The sequence below is a fragment of the Camellia sinensis genome, chromosome 1 (assembly GCF_055761805.1).
Source record: "Camellia sinensis isolate YWXY chromosome 1, ASM5576180v1, whole genome shotgun sequence".
In the NCBI taxonomy this organism is placed as follows: domain Eukaryota; kingdom Viridiplantae; phylum Streptophyta; class Magnoliopsida; order Ericales; family Theaceae; genus Camellia; species Camellia sinensis.
The window spans coordinates 131,643,098-131,662,961 of record NC_138961.1 but is presented as its reverse complement, the minus strand read 5'-3'; positions in this window follow the sequence as shown (position 1 = coordinate 131,662,961).

Below are 19,864 nucleotides of genomic sequence, written 5' to 3'. Positions count from 1 at the left end.
GCCCCGAATCATAGGAATATGGCACCCGATGCATGAAATGGTCCCGAAATGCAAGATTAAGCACATGAAATGACTTGTAGCTACATCAAGCATGCATTATTTGCTTATGACATGTAAAGACAGATTCAAGGAAGCTCCAAAATAAGCATGTTTACAGTTCTAAGCAAGACCAAACAGCAAACACAAATAGGGCAAAACTAGCATGCAAAAATGGCCCTAAATGTGAGATAATGAAGCAACTCACAGCTGCTGACCCCAAAAAGATTAGGGCCCTTCAACAATGTTTAAGAGGGACCCAAAATATGATATTTTACAGTACACAACAAACCACAAAAACCAACACAGGTATGGTTAAGCTCACATGCAAGAAATGGGCCAAAAGAGGGTTAAAGAAGCAAGTGGTGATTTCTGGCCTTAAACACAAAGGGGCCCTTCAACAATGTTGAAGAGGGGCAAAAAATAATGAACTTTACAGTTGATGGACGGACCCAAAACAGTATGCATGCAAGCCTAAGATACCATGCAAAATGAGGCCCAAAAGAGAGATATAACACAAAGTATATAAAAGATGCCTCAAACCATGAAAGACCCTCAATGAAACATGTAGAATGGGTCAAAATAAGGCTGTTTTAAGTTCGGACCAGAGCCGAAAAATAGAATCTCAAGAGGCTAACAAATCATGCAAAAATATGGCCATAAGAGAGATATAATGGCAAGTAGTAAATGGAAGCCTCAAACATCAATGAGACCTTCAACAATGTTTAAGAAAGGATCAAAATAAGCAACTTTTCAGTTCATGACAGAGCTCAAAACAGTTTATACACAGGCCAAAAATATTACACAAGAAAATGGCATACAAGAGGGATAATGAAGTAAGTGCACCAAGGAGGCCTCAAACAGTGAGAGGCCCTTAATGAAACATGAAAAATGGCTCAAAATAAGCTTAACTTCAGTTAGGGTCAGAGCCCAAAACAGTAAGCAAGAATGACTTATAAATGGATCAAAAAAAGGGTAGAAAAGTGGAAAAGGAGCTCACCCTTGTAGACCAAGCCTTGACAGCTCTTTTGGCTTGAGTTGCAGCACTCCTAGGCCTTGAAGAATCACCTCCAGCTGCTGGAATGAAGGATGGAAGGGTGGTGCTAGGTGGTGGTGTGAAAAGGGGTATAGGACTTGAGAGGTTGGAGGGTTAAAGTGTATAGAGGGAGAGAGATACAACAAGAGGCTTAGGGGGGGGATTTTGTAACCCTAATATCAGAGCTGTAGCCTCTGTTATATAGGCAAAAATGGGGGGGAAATGGGGGGAAAATGGAGGGAAAACCAACCAAGTTTCCCTCCAAAATGCAGCCCCCCGGATACAGAATCTGGGGGGAAAATGAATGCACTTCTGCACTGTAGATGATGTGAGGATCCTGGCCGGCCAGTTATCCAGGTTGCAGGTGGCCGGCCGGCTACTTCCCATGACCGGCCGGCCAAGGGTCAAAGGGTCAAGTGTGATTAATGGCCGGCCACCACAGAAAGAGGGCCTCTGATGTATGCACAACACAACCCTGTGGTTATGCACTGGAAAAAGTGAACCAGGAGAGAGAACAACCCATTTCAAGGAGGGGTTCAAAAGGGTCAGAAAGGGTTACCGGCCGGCCACCAAATATTGGTGGCCTCCCAGATGTGTACATCACAAATATGTGGTTTTGGGTGCAAGAAAATGGTCCAAGGATTTTCAACATTGGCTCTGAAGTGAGGAAAAACGGGCGACGGAGGGCGATGAAGGGATAAAGTTGGCTGACAGAACAATTACTGGCCTCCCACCCTTCTACGGCCTTCCTACCAATGAAACAGAGGTCCCTACCAAAAATGAACCAAAACCAATGCAAAACGAAGGTTCGGGGGCCGAAACGCGTAGTTCGAGGCCCCGAAAACCGGCTGTTAGGCACCGGGAGTGATGTTCGACCACGAAGTCGGTTTCCCGGGCCACAGTGTCCCTCAAAAGGGAGCAAATAAGAAGTATGCCAAAAAATGGAGCAAACGGAGGTGGTTAAACGGTCCCGAACTGAGGCACGCGGCCAACGGCTCCGAAAAACCGGAAACCGGACTCCAAACGGGCAAAGTGGCCTACGACCACAAAACGTAGCCTACGGCCACTGAGAGATGATCTACAAGACCTCTCCCTCCCTTCGCGAAGAGAAAACAAAGAAAACAGAGCCTGGTTCGCAAACCGAGGCAAAGCATGAAAGGGTCCGGAATTTCGGAGGCAAGGCTCGCAGCCGAGACTCTGAAACTTCTGAACGAGCACAATATGCAATATCACCAAGTGCTCAACTGGTGACGTCTGAGTCTCAAGGTCGGTCAAAATGGGGTGTCTACAGTTGCCCCTCTTTGACAGAACTTGAAAGTCATAAGTGACGGGGGTGAATGTCAAAGCCCAGAGACGACCCATTTTTGACAAGGCCGAAGAGTTAGACAAACATACAAAATAACACAGATATGCCCGCAGGCAGGGGCAAAATGCAACTGACAATGCAAGAAGCCGAAGGCAACTCAATGATCATGCAAATGCAGCAAGCTGTAATGAAGCAAGTATTCGCAAATAGATGCAACAGTTTTAAGCAAGAATGCAAAGCAACGACTATATTTCATGCAGTTAGGAATATAGAGAATTATTCAATTCTCGTCACGTCTCACACGGAGAAGATACGATACTTGCGCGATTCGTCTGGTCGCACTAGCCTCAAATGAACCGTACATACAATATCGTGCCTGCAAAATAAAGAAACTCAACAAGCACAACATATCTAACAGCATATTGTTCAATGTGATATCAAATGCAGGCAATCACTGTGTTGATAGAAAAGTGCATCGCAATGCGGGAAGAAACGCGCGTTTCGGCGAGGGTGACTCGATCGCAGCCTCCGGTCCACCTCCCGGAGAGGTTACAACATGGTCAAAAGGATATAACTTCACCTTCGATGAGTAAACGATGAGACATGTATCGGAAGTTGAAGCTGAAGTTCCGGCGGGGCGATTTCGTGCCAGAAAGTGTACTTCTCTTGTACTTTTTCAGGTCTCGGGGACTCCAATCTTCTTCAAAATTTGCAGGGACCTTGGAGGGCATGTGGGGAACATGGCCGGCTAGTTTTATTGGGAGAAGGGTGTGGCCGGCTAGTTATTGAAAAGTGAATGGCTGGCTTGCCAGAAAAAGTGGTCGGCCGGCCACTTTGCCTAATCCGGGGGCAATTTTGTCCTTTTAGCCTCTTTTCTTTAAATACATCCACCCAAACACTTTGAGCTCACTTTTGCAGTTCCAAAATCCTCCTCTCTACCTTCCCAAACCATTTTCTCCCTCAGATCTGGGCTCTATACGCGTTTTCTAACGTCCCACGCAAGTTGTTTTCGCGAAATCTTTCAGTTTCAAGCACTTTGAACCGATTAAATTTTGGTTTCGGGGCTTCTTTTCTCATTTTCGCCACTTGAGGTGAGTTTGTCTCAATATTTGGAAGATTTTCTCGGGAGTTGACTTTTGTTGACTTTTTCACTTCCCGAGGGTTGACTTTTGTTGACTTTTTCCAATTTTTGCTCATTTTTGCTCATTTTTGCCCCCTTTTGCAGATTTCTTGAAATGGCAGGTCAATTTCCCCATGGTGGAGGTTCTCCAGGCGCCGAAGGCGAGCCTGACATCATGTCTCTGCCTCCGAGGGCCTGCCCCTTCATCCCCGAGAGGTATGATCCACCAGTACATGTTCTTCCGCGGGCTGTTTTTCATCATTTCACCGAGCTCGACGGGCGAGCACCCAGGGATCTCCTCCTACGGGAGCCTGAGTATCATCTCTCCCATGAGGCGCGAGAGGTATTTACTTTATTCCTACCTTTTCTGTAACGTATTATGAATTTTTCTTGTATTCTGTTTGCATTCTGAACACACGGTTCAATTACTTGAATTTCTGAACACTCAGTCCATAAATTGATTGTGAACACACAGCACACACCGGTCGAGGGTTGAACACACAGCTCACTCACTGATTTTCTGAACGCACAGTCCAATTTGAAGGTGAACACGCAGCACACACTGATTGAGAGTTGAACACGCAGCCCAAACACTGATTTTCAGAGCACACAGCCCAAATTGAAGGTGAACACGCAGCACACATTGATTGAGAGTTGAACACGCAGCCCAAACACTGATTTTCAGAGCACACAGCCCAAATTGAAGGTGAACACGCAGCCCACACTAATTTTTAAAGCACACAGGCCAAATTGAAGGTGAACACGCAGCCCACACTGATTGAGAGTTGAACACGCAGCCCAAACACTGATTTTCTGAACACACAGCTCAAGTTGATATTCTGAACACACAGCCCAGGCTAATTGAGATTTGAACACGCAGCCCAAATTGATTTTCTGAACACACAGCCCAGTTGATTTTCTGAACACACAGCTCAATTGACTTTCTGAACACGCAGCCCAAATTGATTTTCTGAACACACAGCCCAGTTGATTTTCTGAACACACAGCTCAATTGACTTTCTGAACACACAGCTCAAATTGATTTTCTGAATACACAGCCCAGTTGATTTTCTGAACACACAGCTCAAATTGATTTTCTGAACACACAGCTCAAATTGATTTTCTGAACACACAGCCCAGATTGATTTTCTGAACACACAGCCCAGTTGATTTTCTAAACACACAGCTCAAGTTGATTTTCTGAACACACAGCCCAAACTGATTTTCTGAACACACAGCTCAAATTGATTTTCTGAACACACAGCCCAGATTGATTTTCTGAACACACAGCTCAAGTTGATTTTCTGAACACACAGCCCAGACTGATTTTCTAAACACACAGCTCAAATTGATTTTCTGAACACACAGCCCAGATTGATTTTCTGAACACACAGCCCAGATTGATTTTCTGAACACACAGCTCAAATTGATTTTCTGAACACACAGCCCAGACTGATTTTCTGAACACACAGCTCAAATTGATTTTCTAAACACACAGCCCAGATTGATTTTCTGAATACACAGCCCAGATTGATTTTCTGAACACACAGCTCAAATTGATTTTCTAAACACACAGCTCAAATTGATATTCTGAACACACAGCCCAAAACACTGATTTTCTGAACACACAGCTCAAGTTGATTTTCTGAACACACAGCCCAGACTGATTTTCTGAACACACAGCTCAAATTGATTTTCTGAACACACAGCCCAGATTGATTTTCTGAACACACAGCCCAGATTGATTTTCTGAACACACAGCTCAAATTGATTTTCTGAACACACAGCTCAAATTGATATTCTGAACACACAGCCCAAAACACTGATATTCTGAGCGCACAGCCCAATTGATGGTGAACACGCAGCCCACTTCTCGTAACGTGTGAGGGTATGGCTCTACAGCGGCTAGAGACTGGTATGCCGAGCTCCCGGAGGCCGTTTGGGATTTGGTCGACTTAGCGGGGTTCGGGCCCTTCTGTGCTGGACTATCTCGTTGTCCTGCCAGGAGGACACTGATGGCCGCCTTGGTGGAGAGATGGTGGGACACCACCAACTCTTTCCATTTCTCTGCCACTGGGGACATGACTATGACCCCTTTTGACTTCGCTGTATTAACCGGCCTTGATGTGGGAGGTTGGGCGATCCCATATGATGATGACATGGGCGAGTGGGAGGCCGCTTGGATATATCTGCTGGGGACTCGCCCGCCTGTTGATAGAGCTTCGGGGAGAGTCCGATACACCTGGTTCTCTTCCCATTTTCGGCGGGTGGAGATGGAGCCCGGGACTCCTGATGAGGCGGCACAGTATGCCCGCGGCTTCCTGATGTTCCTCTTCGGGACCACTCTGTTTGCTGATAGAGGGAACACTGTTGGGCTCTATCTGCTGAGTTCCTTGGTGGACCTGTCACAGGTCAGGCGATATGACTGGGGTGGTGCCGGCTTGGCCACCCTTTATTGCTATATGAGCGCGACTTCCCGCGGACGGGGGGACTTACTTGGCGGCTACTGGAGAGCCTGGGAGGTACTTTCTGCCCTCTTGATTTACATTTCTGCTCCTCATTACTTGCACATTGCACACACGGCGCACTTTATACTCTGTATCGTGCATTTTGCCCTCAGCATTTCACATTCTGCTTTGTTTTCTACAGTTGTGGGTCTATGCATATTTCCCGACATTGGCCCCGGAGATGATGGTAGCGGGACCTCTCATGACCCCATACTCACTTGTGTTTGAAGGCCGGCACCGGCCAAGACCTCGGGAGTCTCTTCTCTACCTATGACAGTATTTTGACACAGTGCGCTCATCGGAGGTACTTCGGAACTCTCAGTTCTTTCTATTTTCATCTTTAATGTTTCCTGTACATCTTTGATTTTTGCATGGTTTATGCACCTGTTATCTGCAGATTACATGGCAGCCGTGGGCGCCCTTAGGTGAGGGTCTCCGTTTTGAGTTTGCCGGAGGGTGGGGTGCCTCTCGGTACAGACTCCTGTTCGAAGGGCCGGTTGGTAGGGCCTTTTTTCTGGGGGAGCGTTTCTTGCGCCAGGTTTGGGGGTACACTTCTCAGGACCCTCCCTCAGCACCTCCAGCCGACATGCAGATTGCTGATATACTCATTTCCCAGGATGTCGTTAATGCTATGCTGGGCACTGATGCTTTGCTATATATTGAGGAGGGGGACTACGCCACTTACCGTCACACATACCTGATGCCTCCATTGACGAGAGTTTGTACTCCGATGATGAGGCCTGCTGGTATGCCATCTTCGAGCCAGCCCCGGGCTCGAGCTGCAGACGCCCCTTCCACCAGCAGGGCTGGTACATCTAGAGGTGGGGGTAGATCGGTTCCCCCAATTCCTTCGACTTTTCCTCATCCTGGGTGGCCGGACATGCCAACTGAGCTGATGGGGTGGCAGTTTGGGACTACCTCTCCGATTCCGATTCTGATAGAGCCTCCGATGCTCGATCATCGATATGTCATTGATCCTGACTCACCGCCGGTATGCTCTACTGCTTTTCATCTATCATTCAAATGCTTGGACACTCCTTTATTCGTTGATGATTTGAGCTTGTATCTGCAGCCACCCAGAGAGTACATGGAGGAGGTGATCGGATTGGTGGTCTCACTCGAGGGCATGGTCTTGCGGAGGGAGGCACAGTTGTCTATCATGGGCTTCCAGGTACCCTTTAGTTTTCTGGCATTTATCATACTTCTGATGACATGCTGATTCCTACTGCATTGATAGGCTATTTGTGTAGAGCACATCTGACACACACCCCGCTTATACACTGTGTTTACATGCACCCACTTCATGTAATTTTTGCTTGTATCTGCATTTGATGTACATATTTGGACTGATGTATTTAATTTGAACTCTCTATTCTCAAATGCCTCCGGTATATGCTCAGCCGCAGGCCGGGCCACCTGGGACTTCTCGGGGAGCTGGGCCATCTGGGCCTTTTTACAGAGCTGGGCCATCCAGGCCTTTTCACGGAGCTGGGCCATCCAGACCTTCTCGAGAGGAGAGGTCGTCTCGTAGACGCAGAGCGCATATTGTGAAGGAGGAGCCTGATGAGGATGAGGAGGAGGAGGTTGCAGACCGTCAGTCGGAGACATCTGCTGATGGAGATGATGGCTTCGGCCTTGGTTCCGGGAGTGGAGGCGAGGCCGAGGGGGATCCCGAGGATGACGGCTCCGATTCAGATGATGGCGACGGCGATGGTGGCGGAGAGTCTATTCCGCAGAAGAGGACGAAGAGCGCCTCTTATCACTGCTCTTGAGAGCACAGACGTAGCTGTTTCCTGTTTTATTTATCTTTTTTGCTAGTAGTCGTAGCACATTGTATATTATCGGGCAGTTTTATTTTTCTGTAAAACTTGTGCCTTAGTCTGTAAAATGTTGTAACAAGCAAGGCATGATGGGATGAAACAGCTTTTGAAAAAAGTATTGTATTTTAAACACTTAGCATCATATCGCCTCATTTTGCATCATAATGAGATTGAATGGAAATGTGTGTTGTGCATTTTTGCCCAGTCAGGTAGTGAACCGACGCGATAACTTAACTTTCTAAGATATAACAAAACCTTAGCAAGTTTACAACTCGATAAACAAAGTACAATAATGTTGACAACTCGATAAACAAGACTCAAACAAAAAGCTTAAACAAAGAGTAACAACTCAAAAACACGAAACACGACAGCTCGACAAACAACTCGATAAGCAAAACGACAACTCAATAAACAAAACAACAACTCGATAAACAAAACAACAAAACGAAGTGTACTTCGGACGATCTAGGCAACGGAACGCATCCGAAACAAAGAGAAATAGAGGTCTTCGACACATCCGTTGCATGGAAATGCTTGAAACTTTCCTTCGGAGGGTAAAACAAGGCTGGAGACACACATTGGAGCATGGCTGGCCACTTTTGGGAGCCGGCCGGCCAGTTTTATTGTAGAGGGGAGTTGACCGGCCAGTTTTGAAACAAGAAATGGCCGGCCTGCCAGAAAAGATGGCCGGCCGGCCACTTAACTCTGCAGCCGCCCAATTTTTGACACTTGTCCCCTTGAATAGTGTCTTTTCCTCTTTAAAAGCCATGACTCCGTGTTTTGATGCAATTCATCTCAGTTTCACACAAAAATGGAAGCGTTTCTCATTGAAAATCTCACAGCTTAGATCGCTTCTCTAGATGGCTCGGAAAAGTTAAACTTCCGGGGTTTCGGCTTGAATGCGCTATTCACACTGAGTCGCACTCCACTACATCTCCCTTTCCTCCATGCCGCGGCGAAGTTTTGGAACCCGGTGACGCATGTCTTTAGCTTCGGTGGTCAAGAGGTATGTCCAACTTTTGAAGATTTTCAAGTTTTGATGGAGTCTGAACGTCATGAAGAGATCTTGCCCCAGTTCCGCTTTGCCCACGCCCAAGCTTTAGGGCGGATGTGTGGACTCACCGTTCATGATGCTCGGTCTCTGATCTGCAATGGGGAACTGGATATCCTTGGTTTGATTCATCGCTTTTCTGACGCTGGTGACCGCAGCAACCATTATTGGCAAGGTTTCCGGCAACACGCCCTTTGCTTGTGCCTGCTGTCTCACTTTCTGCTTTCCCCGGGCTTTGGCGGATGTAGCATTCGTCTGATTGAAGTTGCTCAAGGCTTGAAAGAAGGAAAGAGCTGCATCGCCATGACTTTGGCCGAGACGCTGATGGGCTTAGATTCTGTCTATCGCCGGGAGACGACTAGATTTGCTGGGAGTCCACTGCTGCTGCAGGTAATGTTTCCCACCTAATCTTACATATGTATTTGCTCACATCACTCGGCCCTCAGGCTCGGTTTTTCTCACAAAAACCCTTTTTCTCGCTTTTCTCTCATCGTACATCTCTCCATTCTTTATTCTCTCATTTTTCATCCCTCCCCAGGTATGGTTAATGGACAAATTGCAAGTTGTGGACTCTTACCCGGCCTACTCAGCTCGAGGCTATTTCTTTCGACAACGCCTAGTCAATGCCCCTGATGAAAGGTGGTGGTTTGACTGGATGTGCAGTTTGTCCGCAGATCGCATTGCTTGGCGTTGTCCTTGGCTCAATCTCCCGGCAATGAGCTATAGCATGTCCCGGCTGATCGGGATCCAGTTGATTGGTCTGACCCACTGTGTGTTCTACTTTCTGTTCCAGTTCCTGCGCCAGTTCGATCATGATCAGATTTGCCCACCAGAGGGGATTGAGTACCCGGCTGCTTTCCCGGTCCGAGGGGCACAACTTGCCCGATATGCCACAGCATGGAGGACTAGAGAGCTCCTGGCTCCTGCTCCTACTTTCAATTGCACTTTGTCTGACGAGTGCTTGGATTAGCTCAATGAGGAGGCACAGGTTGGGCCTAGCTTGGCGTCAAAGGCTTCGACCAGCTCTGGGAGGGGGCGCAGGGATACTTGACTCAACTATGCCCCAGATTTATTGCTTTACTAGTACTTTCAAGTTTTCTTTATGAATGTAATAAAAAGCAACTTCAATTGTATGCAAGAGCAGGAGAACTCTGTTTTGAAATCAATGAAATTGAAGGTTGTGGTACTGAAAATTTTCTGCTTTGGTCCAAAAATGGTCTTAGTTGCAAAGAGATTAATTTGAACAAAGTCAACTTTTATTAAAACTTTTCAAAACCATTTTTGATATGGATCAGAACTGGACACGCCGAAGATCTGTCGTTGAGATGCACAACCCCAGATCCCTGCAACTGGAAAGTTGCCCCTAGTTTGAAGAGTACCGCGGCACTGCACGGCAACGGAAAGTTGCCCCTAGTCTGAATAGCGTTGCACCGTCGTGGCAACGGAAAGTTGCCCCCTAGTCTGAATAGCACTGCACCGGAGATCGCGATAAACGCTGATGGATAAAGATGACTGAGATGATCAAAATGGACAAAGTTGATCGAGGAAAAGTTTATGGCTGAACTTCAGGGTGAAGTTGCCTACGTATCCCAAAGATGGGAATCAAGCCTTACGTAGTTCAGGCTTAGGTTCACTCGGGTATTTTCACTCTCCTTTTATGCTCTAACTTTTGCCAAGGTCGCCCTTTGCGAGTTTTCAACCTTGCGAGCTCAGTTTTTATATTTTCTAATTTTTTGTGCTCTAACTTTTGCCTAGGTCGCCCTTTCGGGTTTTCGGCCTAGCGAGCCTCTCAGGGGTAATATTTCTTCAACTTGTCCATGTTGATCGGTTGGGAGAACTCTAGGCCATCTAGATCCATCAGAACCACAGCTCCACCTGACCAGATAGCTTTGATGATGTAGGGACCAGTCCAATTGGGTTTGAACTTGCCCCTTGGGTCGTGGATAGGAGCTCGGTTGTCCTTGAGCACCAAATCTCCTTCTTTTAGATTCCTGGACTTAACCTTCTTGTTGAAAGCCCGGGCAATTCTGCGCTGATAGCCTTGAACATGGTACAGTGCTTTCAGTCTTCTCTCGTCGAAAAGCATGAGTTCCTCAAATCTGCTCTGCTGCCAATCTACTTCGGCTATTTGACACTCGGCCAATACTCATAATGATGGAACCTCAATCTCGATAGGTAGAACGGCCTCCATCCCATAAACCAATGAATACGGGGTCGCTCCGGTAGAAGTTCTGATTGAAGTCTTGTAGCCTCACAGAGCAAATGGCAGCTTATCTGGCCAATCCCGGTAGGTTTCCACCATCTTCTGCAGTATGTGTTTGATATTCTTGTTGGCGGCCTCGACCGCTCCGTTGGTTTGCGGCCGGTATGTAGATGACTTATGGAAAGCCACGTTGTATTTCTCCAACAAGTCAATCACTTCCTTCTTGAAGTGGAAACCATTGTCTGAAACGATCTCGTTCGGGACCCCATAGTGACAAATGATGTTGTTTCTGATAAACTTTGCAACGTGTGACGCCTTCAACACCGCATACGATTGGGCCTCGACCCACTTCGTGAAATAATCTATCGCAACCAGGATGAACTCATGCCCATTCGACCCCTTCGGAGTGACAGCCCCGATCACATCGATTCCCCAAACTGAAAATGGCCATGGCGAAGTCATGTTGTACAGCTTCGACGGTGGGATGTTCATGCGGTTTGCATGAATCTGACACTTGTGGCATCGCCGAACAAAACTAATACAATCCTTCTCCATGGTGGACCAGTAGTGACCCTGTCTGAGGATCTTCCGTGCAAGCATTACTCCGTTCATATGTGCACCGCATTCTCCTCCATGGATGGCCTCCATCAGGCGCTTCGATTCCGCGGCTTCAACACACAGATGATGAACTGAACGGCCATTCTTCTGATTGCCCTTTTATCCTTAGCATTTACCCCTGGCAGGTACGTTTCTTTTTCCAAGAAATTTCAAATGTCATAATACCAAGGGTTTTCGTCTTGAACCTCATCTATAGCAGCAATCGACTCGTAAGCTGGCGCAAATTTCTAGTCAATGACGACTGGACGCATCCACATTCCAAATGGGATGTCTATCATGGAAGATAGAGTTGCTAAAGAATCTACGAACCTGTTGTTCTCTCTTGGAAGATGAGCAAAGTTTAGCTTTTCAAACCGAGGGATTAGCAAGTCCAAGGTCTGGTGGTACATCATCATCTTTTCTTCTTTGACTTTCCAGTCTCTGTTTGCCTGAGACACAACAAGGTTCGAATCCCCGATGACGTCCAAACGTCTTGCCCCTAGTTCCAGGGCCGCTTCTAGGCCGGCAATGCACGCCTCATATTCTGCCTCGTTGTTCGAGACTTTGAACCGGAGTTTGAAGGCTAAAGGGATACGGGAATTGTCGGGCGCTATCAGCAACACCCCTATCCCATATCCGTACTGATTTGATGCTCCGTCAAAGTACATCGTCCAATATTCGTTGTCGATGTGCAAAATGGCTTCATCTGGGAATAAGTACTCAACTGCTTCATCTCCCTCAACTGGATGATCGGCCAAGAACTCTGCCACTGCTCTTCCTTTGACTGACTTGCGTGTCACATATTTCAGATTGAATTCGGAGAGCAACAGCAGCCAACGAGCTAGCCTACCCGTAAGTGCCGGTTTCTCGAAAAGGTATTTGATGGGATCCAGTCGTGAAACCAACATTACTGAGTGAGCTAACAAGTAGTGTCGCAGCTTCCTAGTAGCCCATACCAAAGCTAAGCAAGCCTTCTCGAGCGGAGTGTAACGGGTCTCGTAGTCCAACATCTTCTTGCTCAGATAGTAGATGGCCTTCTCCACCTTATCCTCCGATTCTTGTGCGAGCATGCAGCCCATTGTAGTTTCAGTCACTGAAAGGTACAATATCAACGGTTTCCCCGGCTCTGGTGGCGACAACACGGGCGGGTTCTGTAAATATTCTTTGATCTGTTCAAAAGCAGCTTGGCATCAGCCGTCCCATTGGAATTTCTTGCCTTTCTTCAGGAGACCAAAAAGTGGTTCACAAGTCAAGGTTAATTTTGAGATAAACCGTCTTATGAATTGCACTTTACCCAGAAAGCCTCGCACCTCCTTTTTAGTCCTTGGTGGTGGCATTTCTAAGATGGCCTTGATCTTTGAAGGGTCGACCTCGATGCCCCTTTGTGTAATCAGAAACCCCAGCATTTTTCCCGCTGTAACACCGAACGTACATTTCTGAGGATTTAGCCGCAACCGGAATTCCCTGATCCTTTGAAAGAACTTTTGCAAGGCGGTGTAGTGGCCCTCTCTTTCTTTGGACTTGATAATCATGTCGTCCATGTACACCTCAACCTCTTTGTGGATCATGTCGTGCAATATTGTGGTCGCGGCCCGTAGATAAGTAGCTCCGGCGTTCTTCAACCCAAACAGCATTACTCTGTAGCAGTATGTTCCCCACGGGGTAGTGAATGCAGTCTTTTCTCTGTCTTCTGGCGCCATTACTATCTGATTGTACCCTAAGAAGCCATCCATGAATGAGAGCAAAGCATGCCCTGCTGTGAAGTCCACCAACTCATTAATATGCGGTAAGGGAAAGTCGTCCTTCGGACTAGCTCTGTTCAAATCCCTGAAATCAACGCATACCCGGATCCTGCCATCTTTCTTTGGTACTAGAACGATGTTGGCCAACCAAGTCGGGTATTCGGATACTAGCAGGAAGCCTGCGTCGATTTGCTTGGTGACCTCTTCCTTAATCTTGAGAGCCCAGTCTGGGCGGATCCTTCTGAGTTTCTGCTTGACAGGTCGGGCCTCGGGGTCAAGGGGGATCCGGTGCTGTACAATCTCAGGATCGATCCCAGGCATGTCTTCGTAGGACCACGCGAAAACATCTTTGAAATCTTTTAATAAAACGACTAAGCGCTCGCGTTCCTCCGAAGACAACGTGGACCCGATCTGGACCAGCCGCGGGTCCTCCTCAGTACCAATATTCGCGGTAATGATTTCATCCGTTAAGGGTTTGACAAATCTCTCCTGCTCCTGCTCAATTAAACGTTGCAAAACCGGAGGAATTTCGTCCTCGTCATTTTTATCAAAATTTTGAAAGTCTGAGTTTATGCAATTAATTAAGGGCACGGAAAAGTACTCAGAAACCACAGTTACTTGATTCTCATTAAGCTCATCCAAATCGTCCGAATTCTCGGTTACAATAGACTCAAATGAGAAAGAAAAAGACGACCTGGACATAACTGTGGCATCCGGGTTATCATCCCTAGGATTACCAGACTCAGACTCAGTCGAGCTGGAACCTGATTCCAACTCACAGGACTCGGTGGAATCAGATTCCGGCTCACTACCTGACCCGGTGTTGCTGGACAAAAACCCCTCCTCGTACTGCCAAGTGAGAGAGGGTGCGATAGATGCATCCAAGATAGTCGCTAGAAGGCCCGCAGCTATTTCATCCCCAATCATGGAAACCGAGGAGTTATCCCCCAAGCACTTTTGGTCGATCGAAGGATCTGAAAGTAGACACGCCAGTGCTACCCCCATCTCAAGTTCGGTGCTCTCGGAATTCACTGCCTTACACTGCTCAGCCTCAGCTGATGGGTCTGTCTGCTCTTCGGCAACGTCATCCCCGGGTAGTTGCAGGTCGAAGAAGATCTCGAAACCAGGCACGCGCTTCTTCTCCGCGCTCAGCCATGGCTCTGGGAAGCCGCAAAATGGAAAGTCCTCCCCCTCCCGAACGAAGCGTCCGTTTAGGGTACCCTGAATGGGCCTATGCATTAATTCGAAAGGCTTCCCAGCCTTCTTTGCTCTGGCTCTTCCGGCCAACTCTTTACCCTTCCTCACCCAGCCCTCCTTGGTGGGCAGATAACCCAATCCAAAGGTGTGAGGGTTGTGTGGCACTTCGGCCAACGCCGCGACGCCTTTCCGGCCGCTTCTTCCCAATCCCATTACGGGGATGTGTTGTAACTTGTTCATGAGGTAGACGGATTGAGCACTGACGTACACCCCCTCATTCACAGCCATAACATTCTGTACCACTCGAGCCTCAGCCAAAGTGAACCCCGATAAGAACACATCCTCAGTGCCATGCTCGATTTCCAATACTGGTGTGGACACTTCCGGTGGCGGATGGATTGATGAATTCCCGAAAACAATCGCTACCCCCTTCCCGTGAGGGTACTTCAACATCTGATGTAGAGTGGAAGAGACTACCCTGACCTGGTGCAACCACGGTCGCCCCAAAAGTAGGTTAAAGGTTGCGGGAACGTCCAAGACATGGAATTCAATGTTGTGTTGTCCTGGACTAACCTGGGTTTGAATTTTGACAGTCCCCATCACTTCCCTACTAGTGTTATCGTATGCTCTGATCACTTGAGTAGTTGGGACGAAGTCCGCGGGCTTCAACCCGATCGCATACGCTGTTCTGGTTGGGCAGACATTAATGGCGGACCCGGTATCAACAAGTACCACCGGTATCCACTTGTCTCTACATTCCACGGAAATATAGAGGGGTTTGTTGTGATTTGTGCCCTCAGGCGGTAGTTCCTTGTCTGAAAAGGTTAATGCCGGGGAATCTCCTCCCGGAAAAACCAGCCCAACCAGCTGTTCTGGTGTGGTATCTATGGAGAGTTTGGACTTGTCCATAGTAGATAAGACAGCTTGCCTATGTACTCGTAACGCCATAAGCAGTCCCCAGATGGAGATGTCTGCTTGTATCTTCTTTAGCTGTTTCAGCACAGCTTCCTCTTCGATCTGCTTCTCCTTCTGTTTCTCAACTTCTCTATCCTTCCCGGATGCCTCGGGTTGGTCTAGGTGTGGGGGCTTGAAGTACCGCCCACTTCTCGTCATGTGATAAACCTCATCGAGGTACCAAGTGTCATCCAGTTGATTGTTTCCCCAGTCTTCGTCTGTGTGGGCAAGACATAAGTCATCGTCTTCCCACCACATTCCACTGGCATTTAGAAGGCACCTGTCTGGTTCGGGCATGTTCGTACTCACAGCACTTTCAGCCTGCATGCTCACAGCATCCTCTGTTCTTGTGCCCACAGCACTTTCGATCCCTTCGTGGATCTTGGCTTTTCCGGTTCTCTCAGAACCCTGTCGTTCCACCTGCGTCAGTGCAGTTTGTTGTTCAACCTTCACAATGCTTCCATCCTGAGCGAAATTCTTCGTACCGGCGCTCTCCGGCAATGTAACCTGACTTCCGGCCCTTCTGGCCACAGCTGATACTCTCGCCCCTGCCAGGCCCTGTTCTGGTTAGGATTCTCCCACCACATCCGGTTGATCATCGAGCCATCCAGTGGCCTCTGCCGATTCCTCATAGTCGAACCAGTTGATTGCCGCGTCTCCTGATTCTTGGTCATCGAAAAATTGCAGGTTGGCAAAGTCCCCCTCTATAGCTGTCAGATCATTTGCCCCTTGCTCAAATCCATCCCTCCGGATCACACACAGCTCTCCTGTCTCTAGCAATTCCATACCCAGCCCAATCTGGCCTGTTGACAAGATGTACTCACTCGGATCATAGGCTTCCCCAGCAAAACTCTGTTCAATCCCGGACTCAACAATCCCATTCTCTCCTAAAGTCTGCCCTGCCCCATCTTCGATGGCCACCACCGTTGGCTCTGGTTGGGTTGTGGAGATGTCCAACATGCACAAGAAGTCAGTGCAGTCGGGGAGGAACACCTCTGGCTTAGGTAGATGGGTAGGAGTAATATAGATGCTAGGATCGTAAGACACGACCCTAGTCTGGATAAGGTTGACTCTTTTGGGAGGTGGAGTTTGGTTGTGTGTAGGGAGGGGATTGGTTATGACGTTGGGTTTTTCTGGTGGCAAAATCATATTTTTGTCAACGAGGTCTTGAATCTCGTGACGCAGCCTGAAACATTGGTCAGTATCATGGCCGTGCTGCTGGTGATATGCGCAGTACTTGGCTGGGTTGTGAGAGGGAGGGAGTGGATTCGGCAATGGCCTCGGCTCTAGGGGTTTTAGGTGCCCCTTTCTGATCAAGACCCCCAGAGCCTTAGACAAAGGCATGTATAGTGGGGTGAAGGTTCTTTGGCCTCTGGGCGGGTACTTAGAGGTTTGAGTATTGCTTCTGGATGCGCCGAAGAAGGGTGTGGCTGCCATGGGCCTTGGAAGGGGAGGGGGAATGGTGGTGACCATGCTGACCTCCGAAGCTCTTGCGTTTGCAGCGCCGCTCGGGCCTGCATTGTTGTTACGGTTGAAAGTCCTCATCGGTTGCTCCCTATCCTGGTCAATCAGACCTTGTTTCATTGCGCCTTCGATTTGTACCCCCATCTCGTGTAAATCTAAGAAAGTGGGAAAGGGGAGTACAATCATTTTCTGCATCAACTTTGGTTGGAGATTGCGCACAATCATCCTGATTTGGTCCTTATCAATAGGCCTGAAAGTCATCATTGACGCCTTTGCCCTCCACCGGGTTACAAAATCTGAGAAAGTTTCCTTGGGCTCCTGCCTTGTCGTTTCGAGATCACGAGTTGTAATCTCGATCTGGGTGTTGTACGAGTATTGTGCAACAAAGGCCTCAGCCATTTCATCCCAGCTTCTCTTCACCTCATCCTCTAACTTCGCGTACCAGATGGCGGCCACACCCGACAGGGTTCGGCCGAATAGCGAAAGCTTTTATGGTCGAGTTAGGCCCATTGGCTGTAGGATGTCCGAGAATAGTCGAAGATGGACCATGGGGTCCCCGGACCCGTCAAAACGGTCAATTTGCGGCATCTTGAACCTATCGGGCAATGTCACGGCCACATCGATATATCCATCCTCGATATCCGAAATAGCCTTTACCCCTTGGGATTTCTTGAAGAGCTTCTCAAGCTTGCTCAGTTTCAGAGCTGTGTGATCGATTTCGAACTCAAAGGGAGAGTCCGGGTGGTTGGGTGTATGGGTCTTGGACAGTTGAGGCGGAAGCGGAGGCGGAGCTGGCCCCGTTGGAAGGTTCGTGTCCTCTTGCAGGTTCTGGATATTTGGCACGGTGTTCTGGGTGTTTGGTAGGGCGTTCTGGACAGTAAGTGCCTGCTCGGGTAATGGAGCCCCTGGCGGAGGAGGAACTTGATGCGAAGCAGATGCCGCATTCTGCTGTTGCAGTCTGGTAATTAGCTCGGCTTGCTGGGCCATGATCGCGGCCTGCTGTTTGGAGAATTCCGCTTGACAGGCGGCATCCTCTTGCATTTGTCTCATGCTCTCCTGCATCTGGCGCATTAGGGCCTCCATCCCTGATGTATTTTGATGATCCATCCGACTAACTGGTATGTCTATTTCTAAAGCAGCAATTGAGACCTCAGTCCTGTTGTCCTCTGATGGAATAACCCACTGTTCTGATAACCTCTGTTCTGACACACTGCGCTTTCTTGGCTTTCTTCTGGCAACCGAGGGTAGAGAATGAAACACTGGCTGTCCGTCAATTAGATCCTCGAATCGATTGAGTCGACGACCTCGTGTCCAAAGTGCTTGGGGAATGTCTGCTGGGTTGGAAGCAATTGTGCTAGAACTGCCCTAGCAAAAAGATAAATAAAGCGAAAAGGAAATAAATAAGCAGATAAACGGACAGCATAACAGCTTAAAATAATGCATGACACACAGCCTGGCATAACAGCTTAGAACTGCCCCGATTAGCCTCTGTTTTACAATTATTCTTGGAAAGCGCGCCAAGCTCCGAAAGGTTGTCAATTCTTGATTTGCTGCAACAGAGAGCAGGAAAGGGGCATAGCAATGTATTTTCACAAATATATGCATGCCTCGATCCTCGTGTCACCAATCACGCATATCGATGCATGATGGCCGAGGGGTCGAATTGTGCAACTCAATATAGAATGAATGCACATATAAATACAACAAGACGTAACTCCATCATGGATAATCCGGAGTGTCGGTGATTTGGAATTGAGACACGTTCCGTCGCTCGGAGTGCGAAACGTACCTTGTTTCCCATGCTCGGGATAACCCCTGTCCCGAGCACAATGCAATATGCATGATATGCATGAAATGCAACTAATATACAACCTAGCATACACAATGCTATGAAATAGCATACACGATGCACGAGATAACATGGCATACACAATGCTCTATCATACAACCTAGCATACGCAATGCTATGAAATAAAATGGCATACACAATGCATAATGGACTTACACCAACACAAGTGGACCTCAGCCACACTCACATAGGAGGCCATAAGATGAAAATGAGACAACTCGGAATGTGTGCACACATGCACGCAAACCGAGGACCGAACCTAAGGCACAGAATGCCACTCTAACAAGACATGGCAAGGCATGGAATATGATATGCAAACATGAAAATTTCAGCAACAAAATATGACCCAAAACAGCCCCGAATCATAGGAATATGGCACCCGATGCATGAAATGGTCCCGAAATGCAAGATTAAGCACATGAAATGACTTGTAGCTACATCAAGAATGCATTATTTGCTTATGACATGTAAATAAAGATTCAAGGAAGCCCCAAAATAAGCATGTTTATAGTTCTAAGCAAGACCAAACAGCAAACACAAATAGGGCAAAACTAGCATGCAAAAATGGCCCTAAATGTGAGATAATGAAGCAACTCACAGCTTCTGACCCCAAAAATATTAGGGCCCTTCAACAATGTTGAAGAGGGGCCCAAAATATGATATTTTACAGTACACAACAAACCACAAAAACCAACACAGGTATGGCTAAGCTCACATGCAAGAAATGGGCCAAAAGAGGGTTAAAGAAGCAAGTGGTGATTGCTGGCCTTAAACACAAAGGGGCCCTTCAACATTGTTGAAGAGGGGCCAAAAATAATTCACTTTACAGTTGATGGCCGGACCCAAAACAGTATGCATGCAAGCCTAAGATACCATGCAAAATGAGGCCCAAAAGAGAGATATAACACAAAGTATATAAAATATGCCTCAAACCATGAAAGACCCTTAATGAAACATGAATAATGGGTCAAAATAAGGCTGT